This window comes from Sitodiplosis mosellana, unplaced genomic scaffold (genome assembly GCF_009176505.1).
Source record: "Sitodiplosis mosellana isolate CC-2019 unplaced genomic scaffold, AAFC_SMos_1.0 Smas_scaffold_6226, whole genome shotgun sequence".
NCBI classification, from domain to species: Eukaryota; Metazoa; Arthropoda; class Insecta; order Diptera; family Cecidomyiidae; genus Sitodiplosis; species Sitodiplosis mosellana.
The window spans coordinates 17502414-17516983 of record NW_022601467.1 but is presented as its reverse complement, the minus strand read 5'-3'; the positions used below and the strand labels follow the sequence as shown (position 1 = coordinate 17516983).

The 14570-nt window shown below is 36.8% G+C and overlaps 1 protein-coding gene across 8 annotated transcripts in view; it reads left to right on the top strand.

Annotated features, from left to right (window-relative positions):
* Positions 1-14570, top strand: part of LOC129579330 (polypyrimidine tract-binding protein 1) — a 209128-nt gene that overhangs the window by 55318 nt on the left and 139240 nt on the right. Inside the window, exon 1 of one of the 8 annotated variants that reach the window (XM_055469331.1) lies at positions 10144-10245. The exons of the other annotated variants lie outside the window; for them this stretch is intronic. The gene's annotated coding sequence lies outside the window, so the exon portion shown is untranslated. Of the gene's footprint in view, positions 1-10143; positions 10246-14570 lie in introns of those variants that run through there. 8 annotated transcript variants of the gene reach the window in all.

Sequence of the window (14570 nt, the reverse complement as noted above, 5' to 3'; positions counted from 1 at the left end):
GAATTGTGTATTCCATTTCATGTGGCAAAACAAAAGACGCGCTGGCATCTTGTGTATGTGTACGTACGTATAGTTGTTGTATGTGCAGCTCTTACGGCGAGGATCGAAATGGAAGAGTTAGTTTGATTTGCGATAATTTTTAGCGTTTTTTGGCAACGATGCAAACACCATACACACACTCACTCTCTCATTTATCGTTGATTTGCCGCGATTTTTGCGCAGCGCTAGCAAATGCGCGCACCATTGGAACTGTGACACAATATATATATATATATATATATATATATATATGGCAAACGATATGTATGTGAAGCGTACACAATGCGACGCGCATTTTGAAAAAGGAGTTTTATGAAGGAAGGAATATATAAATTGCTCAGCAGCACCAATAATGAAATCAGAGTGTGACGACAGTTCATGTTATTTTGGTATTTAAATTTTAAATATTTCATACTTTAATGTGTAAATTTCATACACGCACACACACACACACACACACAAGCACTCATAAGCGCATATGCAGGCCTGTAATTGAGTCGGTAAGAGAGAGAGAGGGAGATCGGTATTTGTGAATCAGCCGAACGTGAAAAGCGGCTTTGTGGAGTTTCACTCTTTCGGTCGCCATCGCACTCTTTCTCTATTTGCTTGGTGTGCTTGCTGGGTGCGTGGCGCGCACAATGATGGCACTCACTGCTGTGTGTTATGCACACAGTTTACAATGTGCGTGTGAAGTATTACTGATTCAGAAAATCTTAATTAGCCGCAACAGTGACAGTAATTACATTATTTACATGAATCCATTGATGTGCGAGAGCGAGAGCGCGAGCGCTTCGCAAAAAAAGAGAGCTCGTCGTACATTGTACACATATATTATGCAATTTAATGCTGATATTTCGGCATTGTTTGTATACTTATCGTCTTACTTTTGAACAGTAGCCGAAAAATGTTCTATTTGAGGTATTTTCGCTTTGGTATTTTCGCCTATTTTTGTCGTAAATAGAAATTTATTATGTGTGTATGTTTTTGTCGCAGCATCCAAAACAGCAATAACAGCGACAGCAGCAGCAGCAGCAGAAGAAGAAAAAAACCCAAACACACACACACACACACACACACACACACACATAACATAATAATAGTCGATTCCTGCGATGAGCACGGGCTTACAAACCACCGCAATTTTCCCAATGCAATGTTCCAATTTTCATGAGGCACTGAAAACGACGTTCATATTCATTTTATACGTACACTTTTTGAATCGTTCACTCTCTCCCTCTGTCCCTCTCTCTCTCTCTCCTTCTCTCTCAGCTCGAGACACACATCATCGAATGACGAACATATCAACTTTAACGAATGCGATGTGCCGCACTGCGATGTGTTGATGTTGTTTAGTTTATTAACTTTTGAACATAATTAATTCCCGTTGAATTATAGATGTGTACACGTTATATCTCTTCGGTTCCTTTCTCGCTGTGTCTCTAGCCTCTGGTAGCATTTATACCGTATATACATATTTCGTCGCGAAAAGTAAAGATCTTTATTACGCCGGTTGCTGTTGTTCTCACATAGGCAGTTATTGCATAGAGACAAAGGGCATTTGGCCCCTGTTTGGTGTATGCGCGCATCGAACACCGGTACCAGCAGTCAGCACCCAAACCGAAATCTAATCAGAATAGTGTGGCATTATAAAATAGATGTGCATATATGAGAGAGGGGGGCTAAAGCATATTTTGAATGATTTCCTTAACTATTGTGCGTTTCTCACTCCTCCTCTGTCACTCTCTGTGTCTGCGTCTGTGTCTCTATCGAGACAATTTTTGCTTGTTTCATTGTTCAATGAATACATTTGCCACAAATTTCATCCTGCCCACTAATTCAAATTCATTTCATTATGTTTCCATTTTCCATCGTTGAAATGTCAAGCGTTGAATGTTATTGTGGTGTGTTTGCAGCGTTCATGCTCTCTCTCTCTCAAGATATCGACTCATTATACCCACATTATTTATCTCGAAACAATTAACTGAAATTATATTGAATTGTAATTGAATGCTTAACTTCAACGACCCGTGTGCATTGCGGTATGTATGTGTGTGCATGCAAAATTTACCTAGCTAACCAGTCAAATCGAAAAACCACAACGACTGTTCAAAGTACTTTCAAATGTTTAAATGGTTTCGATAAAATGCAATTGTTTTTGTTTCTGTGTTTTCAAATATACAACAACGCTAATCATATGCACTACGTGAGCGCACTTTGGTTCTGAAAAAGTTTTTCTGCAGCCGCTGTCGTTGTTCTTACTTTTGATGTTAGCTGCTGTTGCTGTTCGTTATTGCTGCTGGGTATTGGCACATTCACTTTTCTGCAGATAACAACATTATTCGAGTGTGGAATTGCAATGAACGCACTTTGAAATTTGATTAAAATCAAAAGTATGCGGGAATTCTTGGTGAATGTTGGTATTTCGCTGAAAATCGGCAAATCAAATGCGTGGGCATTACTGATGCATTCTTCTTACTTTTTGTCCCGATCATAAATCACAATTTCATTCTATTCCAATACGAAAAATTCTCACACGCAACATGTTGATGTGAAAATTTCAAGTTGAACGCACATGCCGCTATTAAGAAAAAAATTATGAAAATCTTGGCAAAAAAACCATGTTCCGTTGTCAACGCTTGTGTTTGATCATTTCATTGCGATTTATTCGAGTCAAAACTTTCCACTTTGGTGAATAGTTGGATAGCTGATCTTTGGTTTTGGGCTGCAATTCGGTTGATCCGAACCGAAAAATCACGCATAAATCGTCGAATTGAGCTCATTTACGGTTTTTAAAAAAAATCCATTAAACCTTTAAATTCTTCATTAAAGTTCCGAACATAGTCGCGGCTCATAAACGCCTTGTTGATTGCCATTTTTTTTCCTGATCCAATCAACTTAACTTAAACCGACCGGACAACAAAACAAATACAAGCATCGACAAAAAAAAAGCATTAGATTACACACACATTTTCTGTGATTTGGTGTTTAGAGCGCTTTATTTATGGTTGCGATCATAAATAAAAGGGGGATTATTTGCAAGCGCGATAAATTTAGTTTACGATGAAAATTTACGACATCAAATGAGGAAACAAAAAATCGCCTTCTAATGTTTGTTTGCTCACAGTTCTCCAATTTTTATCATGTATATCATTAATTATTTGATGAAGATGATTTATTTTTAGTCCACTGTGTCTCACTCTCCACGCAGCAGACGCACATCGATTATTTGGTTGTGTGCCGGTCGGCCGGTTGGTTGCCTGTTTGGTTTGTTGGATATATATACAAAATAGAGATTCTCATGAAAAATCATCATTTTGCTATGTGTGGTGTTCTCTTTTGCTCAATCGTACTGTCTCTTTCAGTCTGAACTCAGTGTGTATGTGTTTCTCGCACATTTTATGCTCGAGATGCGTGTCCAATCGCAAATCGGGTGAAAAAGAACGAACGCTATTTGGTGTGTATCGAAACACGGTGCGTTTGCGTGTATTTACCACGAAAAGGCACCTATACAAAAATATCAGTGTCACCACTGTAATTAATATACACATAACATATTATTGAGAGTGTCGCGGTGACTCAATTTTTGACACGGTTTGAATCATTGTCATTGTTTAGCCGATTTCGATGCAGACCATTTCTCATTTTGACATGTTTTTTTACAGATGGGCTCAAATTTTTTTTACATATTCAACCAGCCCGAACGCAACCGTAACAGCTACAAAATGAGTGGTACACAGTGTTCGTTCGCGACGAATGACATTAATTTGTTTTTGTGGCTTTGCAAAAATTTTCAAGCAATTCATTGCTAATGACAAAAGATTCTCATTTTTTTAAGTCTTTCAACGAACTGTCGTGCAAGAAACGCTCATTCTTTACACATTGCATGCGGGCCTCGAATCACTGCGACTGAAATTATTATTGTTATTAGTAAAACTGGCGGAAGTGCGAAAATAGCACACACACACACACACACACCGAGAGATAGAGAATTCAATTGAAATAAGTCGAGTTTTTCGGGCATAGCCCGAATTAAGACTTGAGAAGCTTCTGTTCCGAAAGCACCAAATTTCAATCAACTGACCTTTCTGACGATATGCATTACCGAAATGTTGAAAAACAGACAAAAAATAAGCCAGAGCAAACGATTCCCGCATCAAACAGTAATTGAATCCATTTCCTTCACGAACTCTTTGAACAAGCTTTAAAGTGTCAGTCGATTGAAGGAAAAGTAGCGATCGATGAAAAAAAAAACAAAAAAAAGAGAAGAAATCATCATTTTATTTGTTTACATCGTCGATTTTGCCGTTTGCAGCTCGTTTATCCACACCAAGCCGAAAAATTGTTTGCATATTTTCGGAATTTTACATTGAAAATTCAATATTCTATTTTTAAGTGAGCATGTATAAGCGGCAATCTGTATCATTCCGCATCATTTATTGCCACTCAGAAATTGTGAAAACCAATTATAATTTCATCGGTATTTGTGATTCAGCGTTTGTTCATATGGATGTGTGTATGTGTGCGGTATGTGTGTGTGTGTGTGTGTGTGTGTGAGAGCGAGACCGAGATTGTGTATGTGCTGGTGTGCATCATTATTTCGATTCGCTGTTTTTTTTTCTTCTTTAACGGTGTGAAAGTGTTCGTTTTTCGTTTGCTCTCCCGTCAACGACTTAGTATTTATATCTACACATATATGTATGAAATCGACCCAAATTCCATGTGCATGCTCTCTCAAAATATGCTTAGACATCGGAGAGAAAGAAGAATTGAACATTACAAACGAAAATTCGAAGCAACAAGCGATTCGATGCAAAACAAGCGTCGAGTCCGTGAATTCAATCCAGACAATAACACAACTACACGCATACACACGATGCCAAATGAAAAAAAAATCCACACAAACCCATTTCAAACATTTATTTTCACACATGGCTCCAGATGATGATCAAAACCGCTTGAAATTCAAATCGGTTGTCGGTTTCTCATTTTCTCTCATTCTACACTCGATTCCAACGATTTGGATGTCGAAGCTCTTGAAATGCACTCTGATCCGCTTGTACATTGTATGTACGCGCGAGCGCGCTAAGATTTTAAACACTTTATTAAACAGTTCATTTGATACGAAGATTTTCAATGGATTTTCGCCTTTATAACAAATACCCGATATTACGTTCAAATGATTTAATGAGTTTGATGGCGATGATCGCAAATGAATGGCGTAAGCTGAGACGAGTCGAGCGAACGGGTGAAGCGAACGCATATCGTGCACATGTTGCTTTTGCTAATGAAAAAAAAACGCGTCTTCGGCACACGCTGAATTTCACAGATGTAGACGATCGACTATTGCACAAACAACAATGTAAACAACATCCAAACGGAAAATTCTATTTTGAAAATAAAAACAAAACATCAAAACAAATCCAAGCTGCTTATTAGCCGATTTAATGTGTCAAAGGATTACCTAGCTATAGTTCGTAATGAAAACTTTGTCCTGAACACACACCAGGCGAAATGGTTTATTTGGCACAAATTAAATCACACAAAGTTTGCAAGAAGTCTCATAAAATCCGATTTGCTCATAAATTTTTGGAATTTATTTGCTTTTATCGACTCAAACACACCGTCCATTTGTTTGGCAAGTAAACGAAACTGAACTTTGGCGATGAGCATATTTTAGATGAATTGAAAAGTCATGGTCAGTGCCAATTTTCTTCTCTCATTTCGACAAAATCTATATTTCAAGACAATGAATGGGTTACTTGTTTGATTTCCATTTGCATAAACTGAGACGAAAATCAAAACGAATATCACTTTTGTTTAGAATAAGGGCGATCAAATGCAAATTTAAAAGCAAATTGGTTTAAATTCAAAATCGATTAGTTTGTTGAGATTGAGCCAACAGTTTTCCCCCTTCCATATTGAATGAAGTTTGCCTTCGTACACATTGGAAACAATGGAAATTTTGTTGAAATTGCGTCAAGTTTACAAACGAAATTCTTACAAAGACTATTAAGAAAAGTCAATGAACATTTTAAATCGGACACAAGTTCAATTGCGCCAAAAAAATACGTTTTATTGATTGGTATAGAGAAGTATTGTGAAAGGGAGAACGCAAGAGAGAGAACGGGAATTGTGAATGAGTGAATCATTTGTGCAAAATTTTGCATATTGCAATTTTGTGAACAAACACAAACATCAATTTACTTCTCGTCTATTCACTTGCTTATGATGCATCGCAGTATTAGTTTTTGATTTACCGTTTATTTGCATTCATATCCTTCGGCGTAAAAAGAAAGTCGAAGCAAAATGACAAAGACTAATCGAGGGAGAAAGAGAGAGAGAGAGAGAGAGAGATAAAGAATAAAGAGAAGGAGACATAAAAGAAAAAAAAGTCAACAGTTGTGACATGACTCATTTCCCGCCGTCAATCAAAAATATACGACACATTTTCAAATGTGCATTGGCATTTTATATTTTGCCATTTGCTAAAATAAAATACCGACATAATCTGCTAAAGCGATGCAGCTAATTGTGTTAGAGTGTGCAATTAATGCTTCGAACGTAATGATTATTCATTGCTTTTGTTTTGTAAATAAATCACTCGATAAATTGGCCATAATAAAATCCGAATCATTTCTAGAGCTGTAACAATTGCGAATAGTGTGAGAGAATGAGTGGATGAGTGAGTGTGGGCAATTGAATGAATTTCTATCTTTCAGCAAACCATTGCTTGGTCTCTTGACTTTATGGACATTGTAGCGTCAATATGCAAATCGATTGCATAGCATATGATAACCTATCCGATTGCAAGAATGATTTGGCAGGTTGAAAATGCTTTTATCTCAGTGTGTTTAGCACTGCCGCTGCTGGCTCTTACTGCACTATGTGTATAATAAGCAGCAGTTTTGTTTGGCATTTGGCTGCAAGGGATAAACGTTGTTGCAATTGCAAGCATGAACCCAAATACAAACCAATCGATTCATAAATAAAAACAAACAAGAAAATTGTTACAAAATTCAACGAAACAATAAATCTATCTATCTGAATCGAGTTGTGCAAATATCAGTTTTTGTATATTCTTATTATTATTAAAATGACATTGTTGAGTTTTTGCTTGACGCTCACAATCACTGTTTTCCATTCTTCCATTCATCTCTATTATGATTATATTGCTGTGTTGATGTTGCCGTTGTTGTTTTTCACTTTGTGCACAGATTCTGTTTGAATGTGCAAAAATGTGCACGGTTTTCTGTAGGAAAAATGACGACACACAACGGTGAACAGCAGCTGAACTGCATAACGATTTCAATATTCACAGCTTCGAATCGTCTTTATTTTCACTCTTCAGTGGTATTAGCTTAAATGCTTTTATCTCTCCTTTCGTTCGCTCATCATCACTTGTGATCGTGTGTTTTTTTCTTCTTCTTCTATTTTTTTGCTCAAACTTTTTTTCTGTCTCGTTTCGGACTTGCACTATTTATTCAAATTGAGAGAAGGTAAATAACGAAAAGTGCATAAAATAATTTGCACGACTTTTCTTCGTTTTGTTTGTGTGTATGTATGTGTGTGTGTGTGATAGATGAAGAGATCGCTGGATTGCAAAGTGTGAATGGAATCGCTGAGGGCAATAGTTGAAAAAGAAATAAGAAGAAGACAAAAAATTGAGAGAAAGAGAAAAAGAAAAATCATGAAGAGCGATTGAAATGTAGCGCACAGAATGTGCGATTATAATTCTCATTCTCGTTCACTGTGCGCGCGTTCTGGTTTGCTTTTTTTTTCCTTTTTCGCTGTTTTTTTCTCGTTTGTTTGATTGCATTGCTTGGCTCCATTTTATATTCTTATTGGATTGTCATTATCGTTGCATTTAGAGAGATTTTATTTATCTGAGCCTCTAGATGCATAACGGTATATATACACAACAATCAAGCCAAGCAAGCGAATCGAATTTTTTCACCTGTAAAGAATGCCAAGTTTATTATTATTTTTTTACCCTTTTGTTTCGTTTGGCATAAAATTCGAGCTCATCTTGAAAATGTCACCATTCATATTTATTTATCATAAAATAAATGTAGTTTCCATAAAATCTTCCTTATTCCAGTACAGCCCATTTCGTTCCATTTTGGACGAGTGTGTCGAACAAAAGGTAGCGAAATAATGTTATAATTAGAGGTGATATGAAAATGAATTTGAAAACATTTTTCAAAACGCTTATATTTTGGGGAACAAGTGCGATAATTAGAAAAAAGAGAAGAGGAGCCGGATTCATGGAAAATCCACATTGCCGGTTTGGCATTTCTCCATCTTTGCCATCGTTGTTGTCGTAAAATATTTACTCGAAAATCGCGGCATTTTACTTCGTTTCCAATGTCAGTCGTTCTCTCCTCCATCTCTGTATGTTTGTACCGCGTAATCTAACCGCCAAGTGCACTTTTGAATCACGTAATTCAGCTCCTTTCATCGTGTTGAGGCTGACAGAAGGGCACAATTTTCAGTTGCGCCTGCATACACTTTTATACAGAAGCATTAAGCGTGACATCAAGATGCTTAAAAAGGTCATTCTCATTCGGGGTGCAATGAGAATGGCATTGCAACGAGAGGAATAAAAATGAATGAAAATAAAAAGGATTTTCATCGCAATTTTATACGAACTTGACATTTCCGCAATCATTTTTTTTTCGCTCTCTCTTTCTTCGTTTTTAAACCAAGAATTAAAGTCTTTGTTCGGTTAATCAGTGGCCACAATGGATAGAGTGTGAGCAATGAATGACGAAACGAGAAGCAAAAATAAAATTTTTTGAGCCGAGCTGTGGTTTTGCATTCAAGCAGCTTTTTTAGTTGAGCGCTTCGGGTGCGACTGAGTGTGTAAAAGTTTTTTCAGGTGCATTTCGGTTGTAAGAAAAATGTGGGACATTTGCTAATCACTGTTTCCGAATTGACGCTACACCGTCGATTATACAATATGCAAAAAAAAAACACGAAATGAATAAAATCCGTTGATGTGTTTTTTTCTTCACATTTTTTAGGTAAATCTTTTAATTTGTGAAATGGCTTCAATAAATTTTATCCGTCTGTTGCAGTTTTTTTGAGTGTTGTTGCTTGCTTTCGATCTTTCTCTCGTTATTTTTGGCTTGAATCCGACAAGTTAGTCATAACATAACTGTTTAGACAAAGTCTTATGCTCTAAAATTAGAAAAGAGACACAGAGAAGAAAACGACAGCAGCAGTAGCAGCAGCAGCAGCAGCAACAGCAACAACAAGCAAAAACAAACAAACGAAAGCTAAAGAAAAAAAAAATGCAAATTGTCATCATAGATATTAGCAATATAATGAAACAGTGAACAATTCACATGAGCTGTTGTCTTTGCGACGAGATGAGTTTTAAATAATTTCAAAAGTGATGTGTGCGACGTGATGCACACACTGAATGCTGAGCATGTCGAACGAACAAATCTGCGAAATACTTGAGTTTTGAATGTTCAGACATCGTTAAAACAAAAGAGCGCTAAAAAAGATTTTATGTATCATACCTGTGTGTATGCGATGTATGATGTGTGTTTTTTTTCTGTCATACATCTTGTCTTCTTCATTTCAATCTCTGTCTCTCTGTGTGTTTTTTTCTGCTGCTGCTGTTGTATTGTTAACACAATCTTGGGTAACATTAATGCGCTAATTATCATTTCGTCTACATTCCAAATAAAATCACTCGAATGACACATTCGACCGTTCATTGAAATGTATACAAGTTGCAAGAGATTGAACAACAAACAAACAACAAAAACACAACAAATTGACAGAGAAATGAATCCGCTTGAAGGTGGGCTTGATTGAAGGAGTTGCAGAGTGAGAAAAAAAAAGACGAAATATACATTCATTTTTTCTGTTAATAAGTTTTTGCGTCAACTAACAACACGACGGCGAACAGTTGTCGGTCGGTCATTTGTAGAAAGAAGAAAAAAAAACGATATATATATTTTTGAATGACATCATCCATTTGTGCAAACAAAAAGCCATATTTATAGACACATAGACATTTTGAACTTGAATTAATATCTTTTCCTCTTTGTTCCTTTTCTGTTTCTCTCCCTCTCTCGCTCTCTTATTTAGGTGAGTTGTATTGTGATCGCTAGCTGCACTCCATTGTTTTGTTTGGCCATATCGTGTGGTGAGATAATAGTGTAATAGCGGCCTATTCTAAATTTAACGCAGGTATTTAGTGTGTTATCTCTAATTGATAGCCTCCAAAGATGTGTGCAACAAAGGCGGCTAAAGTGTTTCATTATGAAACGAAAATGATTGTGCATGCACAAAGGAATGCCCATTTCCCACACCATGAGACTATTGCTTGTGACTTGTTTGATTTTAATTTTTGTATGCACGCTTTTTGTTCTCTATCTTTTTTTCTTTCGTTTTCATTTGTTTCGGTTTTCATGATATATTTTTTTTTTCGGTGTGCGACCAGACACATCGTCATACACAAACACATATATTTAAATATTATTTGCAGAAGCATTTACTGTTGCCCGCTCAAATATATCAAAAGTGAAATCAATTTTCGGCAACGGAATAGACGAGACCTGAACCGCGTACGCTGTTTGCATAGTGAATTATTGACTGGATCGTTGCGATTATTTGCGAATATGAAGTGGCCTCGTTTTTATTTTGACGATTTCAATCATTTTGCATATAAACAACCAGAAAATCGATATTTCATGCTGATGATGATGATGATGCTGCTGCTGCTGCCGGCCGGCTCACTTGCCTCTTCCACGCTCTCTATGTTTGATTTGGGCATATTGTCGCGGCTTTGAAAATCGAATAAACCGATAGACACCCAAAATTAAATGTGCCACTAAATCGATTGTGGTCGAACAAAAACGGACGCGCGCAGCCGACACCATCGTACCACTATGTCATCGTATATGGAAAATGCATTGAAATAGATTCAACCATAATTTTAATGACAAATCTAGAGTCGGATACGATTAGCATGGGGAAGTAGGAATGAAACAGAAAAAAAAAATTCGGCGTAAAATCCCATTCACATGATGCACATGTGCACGCGCGCTGTGTGCAATTGCCTCACATGAAATATTAATTATCCATACGATTACTATTAAGATAAATGCATATTTATTTTGGGAATGAATTATGGCAACAAATGGTAGCGCTGTTGAATAGCTCTCTCTCTCATTGTGTGTGTGTGTGTGTGTCTCTGTCGCTTCAGTTCGTTTCGGTTATGTGCTGTGCATATGCCAGTTTTGTATGCCATTTAAGCGTCAATGATGTGAAAAATCTTGCTTAATTTATTGGAAATACTGAAAGCACGCACTGAAATGTCGAAATAAATTAACAAAACATACAAGCGACAAAGCAAACGAGAGAAAAAAAAAATGCAAACGACATGTAAATCATCCGAAAAGCCAAGTGAAATAGCGTTATTTTATGAAAATAAATTTGATGAAAGAATAATTCATAAATTCACCGTGCGAATCCGTATAGTGAGCTATGTTGAGGCACATTCACAACTATGCTGCCTCTGTCTCATTCTTTCTCTCTGTCTCTTTCTCTCACTCAACCAACTAAATTAATAAATTGGTCAGATTTTCTGACACTAATTGCAGAGAAAACGGCGCCAAAAATTAGAAATATTACGAATCGCATTTGCGCTGCGAAGTGAATCAAACCACGACACACACGAAAAATATACGACAAGTGTCGATTGATGTTGATTTCCCTTTTATGTGTCAATTTGTGATGCGTACCGTGCTCTCGTGATCTGCCGCTGCTGCTACTACTGCTATCTGTTTTTTTTTCATTTCGTTACGTTTCGTTTAGTTTCGATCATAACATGCTCCCATTTCAATATTGATATAATCTGTAATCGGACTAAATGTCATTATGATATGGGTAAAAATAACAAGTGGCACTCATATCAGATGTGACAAAATGTCTTAGAACAAATGAAGTGCATGTTTTCCGCAGTGGCCGAGAGAACGCGCAAGAAAAAAAAAAGAGAGAGAGAGAGTTCTTTGTGCGAGATCACGCTGTGCCGTCAGTTGACTTATTTATCATTTGTTTTTCATCTTTCACTTTAAGTACTTAACTATATGTGCTCGGTTGTTGCGACTGTTTCAGAGTGTATTTTTTTTCGCTCTCTTGCTCGTTTACTTCTCTTCGCTTCTCTATACATTAATGTGTGCACATGCCCGGTGTGTGTGTGTGTGTGTGTGTGTGTGCGTACAAAATATGTGATTCTTACGAGGCTAATCTGTAGCATTCATGTGTAAAAAAAATAGTGCGCGCACACCAAACGAAGAAGTATGGATCGTTTACATCAACGTGTGTCAACCAACTAATATGTTTCTTAACGATGTAGCCGTATTTTTTCCCACATTTCTTGTCATGTTGTGAAATATAACATTTAAATAGTTGCAATAAACTGAAATCGACACATTTCAAACGAAATCCAAATGTCTAGCAGGAAAATGAGTTTGGGAGAGTGAGATTGAGAGGGGAGATACACCTTCGACAACTGAGTATACAACATAATAAGGAAAGTAAAATTGTCGTTGGTTGATGTGGTTGCTACTGCTGTTTTTTTTTCTTTTCGTCGTTGTCAAAAAACGAAGAGAAAAAAAATCATAGTCGAAGTGAAGAATAAACAAATAAAATAAGTTTTTGAGTCAGCGAGGTAGATTACTCGAGATGCTGTTTTCAACGGTTTATAGATCATGGTTATCTGACTCGCTGTTTACTCCGCTCCGAAAAGCTGTTTTATGTTTACAATTTTATTCCTTGTTGCTGGTGGTGAAACAAAGTATAAGCTCTTTTTGGATGAGATCGCTATAAAATGACGCACAGGAAATCGATTTTGCCTCGCTATCAAACGACCTGAAAATGGAATGGATGGTTTGGTTACCGATGTATGTTCTCTCTCTCTCTCTCTCTCTCTCTATATATATATATATATATATATATATATATGATGCTCTTTGTCGCTTTGACGAGCAGCATCTTTTCATTCTTGGTGAAGAGAGTGAAAGAGAGAAAGAGAAACACAGTCGGAGAGAGAATATATCGGAGAAATAGTCAGCATTACGACGAAAAATGAATTCTAGCTCATGAAATTATTTTCGCTGAGAACGAAACCAATTTACTTGAATTTAACTATGAAATCCTTTCGGTAGTTTTCCGATATTTTACCATTTCGAAATGCTCATTTTCTAGAGATATTCGTGCAATTTCCTTTTGCTTCGAAATAATTCGAATGTTCAGGAAGTCAACGTGAAACAGAGAGAGCTGTATCTCCCAGTGTGTGTGTGTGTGTGTGTGTGTGTGTGTGTGTGTGTGTATCGAAATAACCAACTAGAACAGCAGCAGCAGTAGAAGCAGCAACAATAAGAAGCAGAATAAATATTCCGATTGAATGATTCACGTGATTTTTGGCCAGTTGGCCAATTAGAATGAATTTGGTATTTTATATCGAATTTCATTTATTGCATGAAAAAGCGCCCAAAATTCAATGTCTGCCAAAAGACTAGAACGATAGAAAGTTTACAAGAGCGGGTACAATGCGAGTAATTTATGGCAGTTTATCTATTTGTTTTTTTTTTGTTCACACAATAAACGTCCTTAATGAGAGTCAGAGTGGGAGGATCCCGCATATTTGTTGCACATTTTAAGCAAATGAACTTCATTTCAGCAACATCGAAAACGATGCAAACTATTACAATTCAACGACGACGGAATGATTCATTTGACAACATCTACACATTGGTGCGCGGGGAAATTGTTGTTGCATTTTCCAATAATTGTGTACGGAATTTGCTGATCTGAAATTAATCGGTTTGTTTGTTCGTGTAGCTCATTGTGTGTTGTTATGTCTGTTAGACACCAATTTCACGTTACACATCGACTCGGTTAAAGCTTTGCACGGCAAATTAACGCACAAGAGGCGCGAGTATGTGTGATTTTGTGCGTACACATCTACAAAATGTGGAGCGACCGCGTTTTTTGGTGACGCCCGCGCGAGCACGAGCAAGTCAGACAATGGATGGCGCTCTATTTCGCTATGTTTTCCACTTTCACATCGCCATTTTCGTATTGACGTTAATGATGATAGCACAGACGAAAACACAAGAATGCATCAGCTAAATTAACACACGGTGTGTGGCCCAGTGCCAGCGAGAGAATGCATTGCATATATATATATATATATATATACATGCATGCATGCTCGCTCTCGTTCACTTTAAAAACGCTTACCATATCGAATTCTCTTGAATGGTTTTGTTTTAATTATGCAATTATAAACGCAATAAATATTAATTATTGCAATTAATTTACAATTATTATTGTTGTTAAATATTTGATATTGTAATAAAACAATATTGTGTATGTTTTCTCTGTATGTTAATTATTTTGATTGTTCGATATTATTATCGTCATTTCAATCAACGTCATCATCGCCAAATCGATACGCTTTCTCTCTCTCTCTCTCTCTCTCTCTCTCTCTCTCTCTCTCTCTCTCT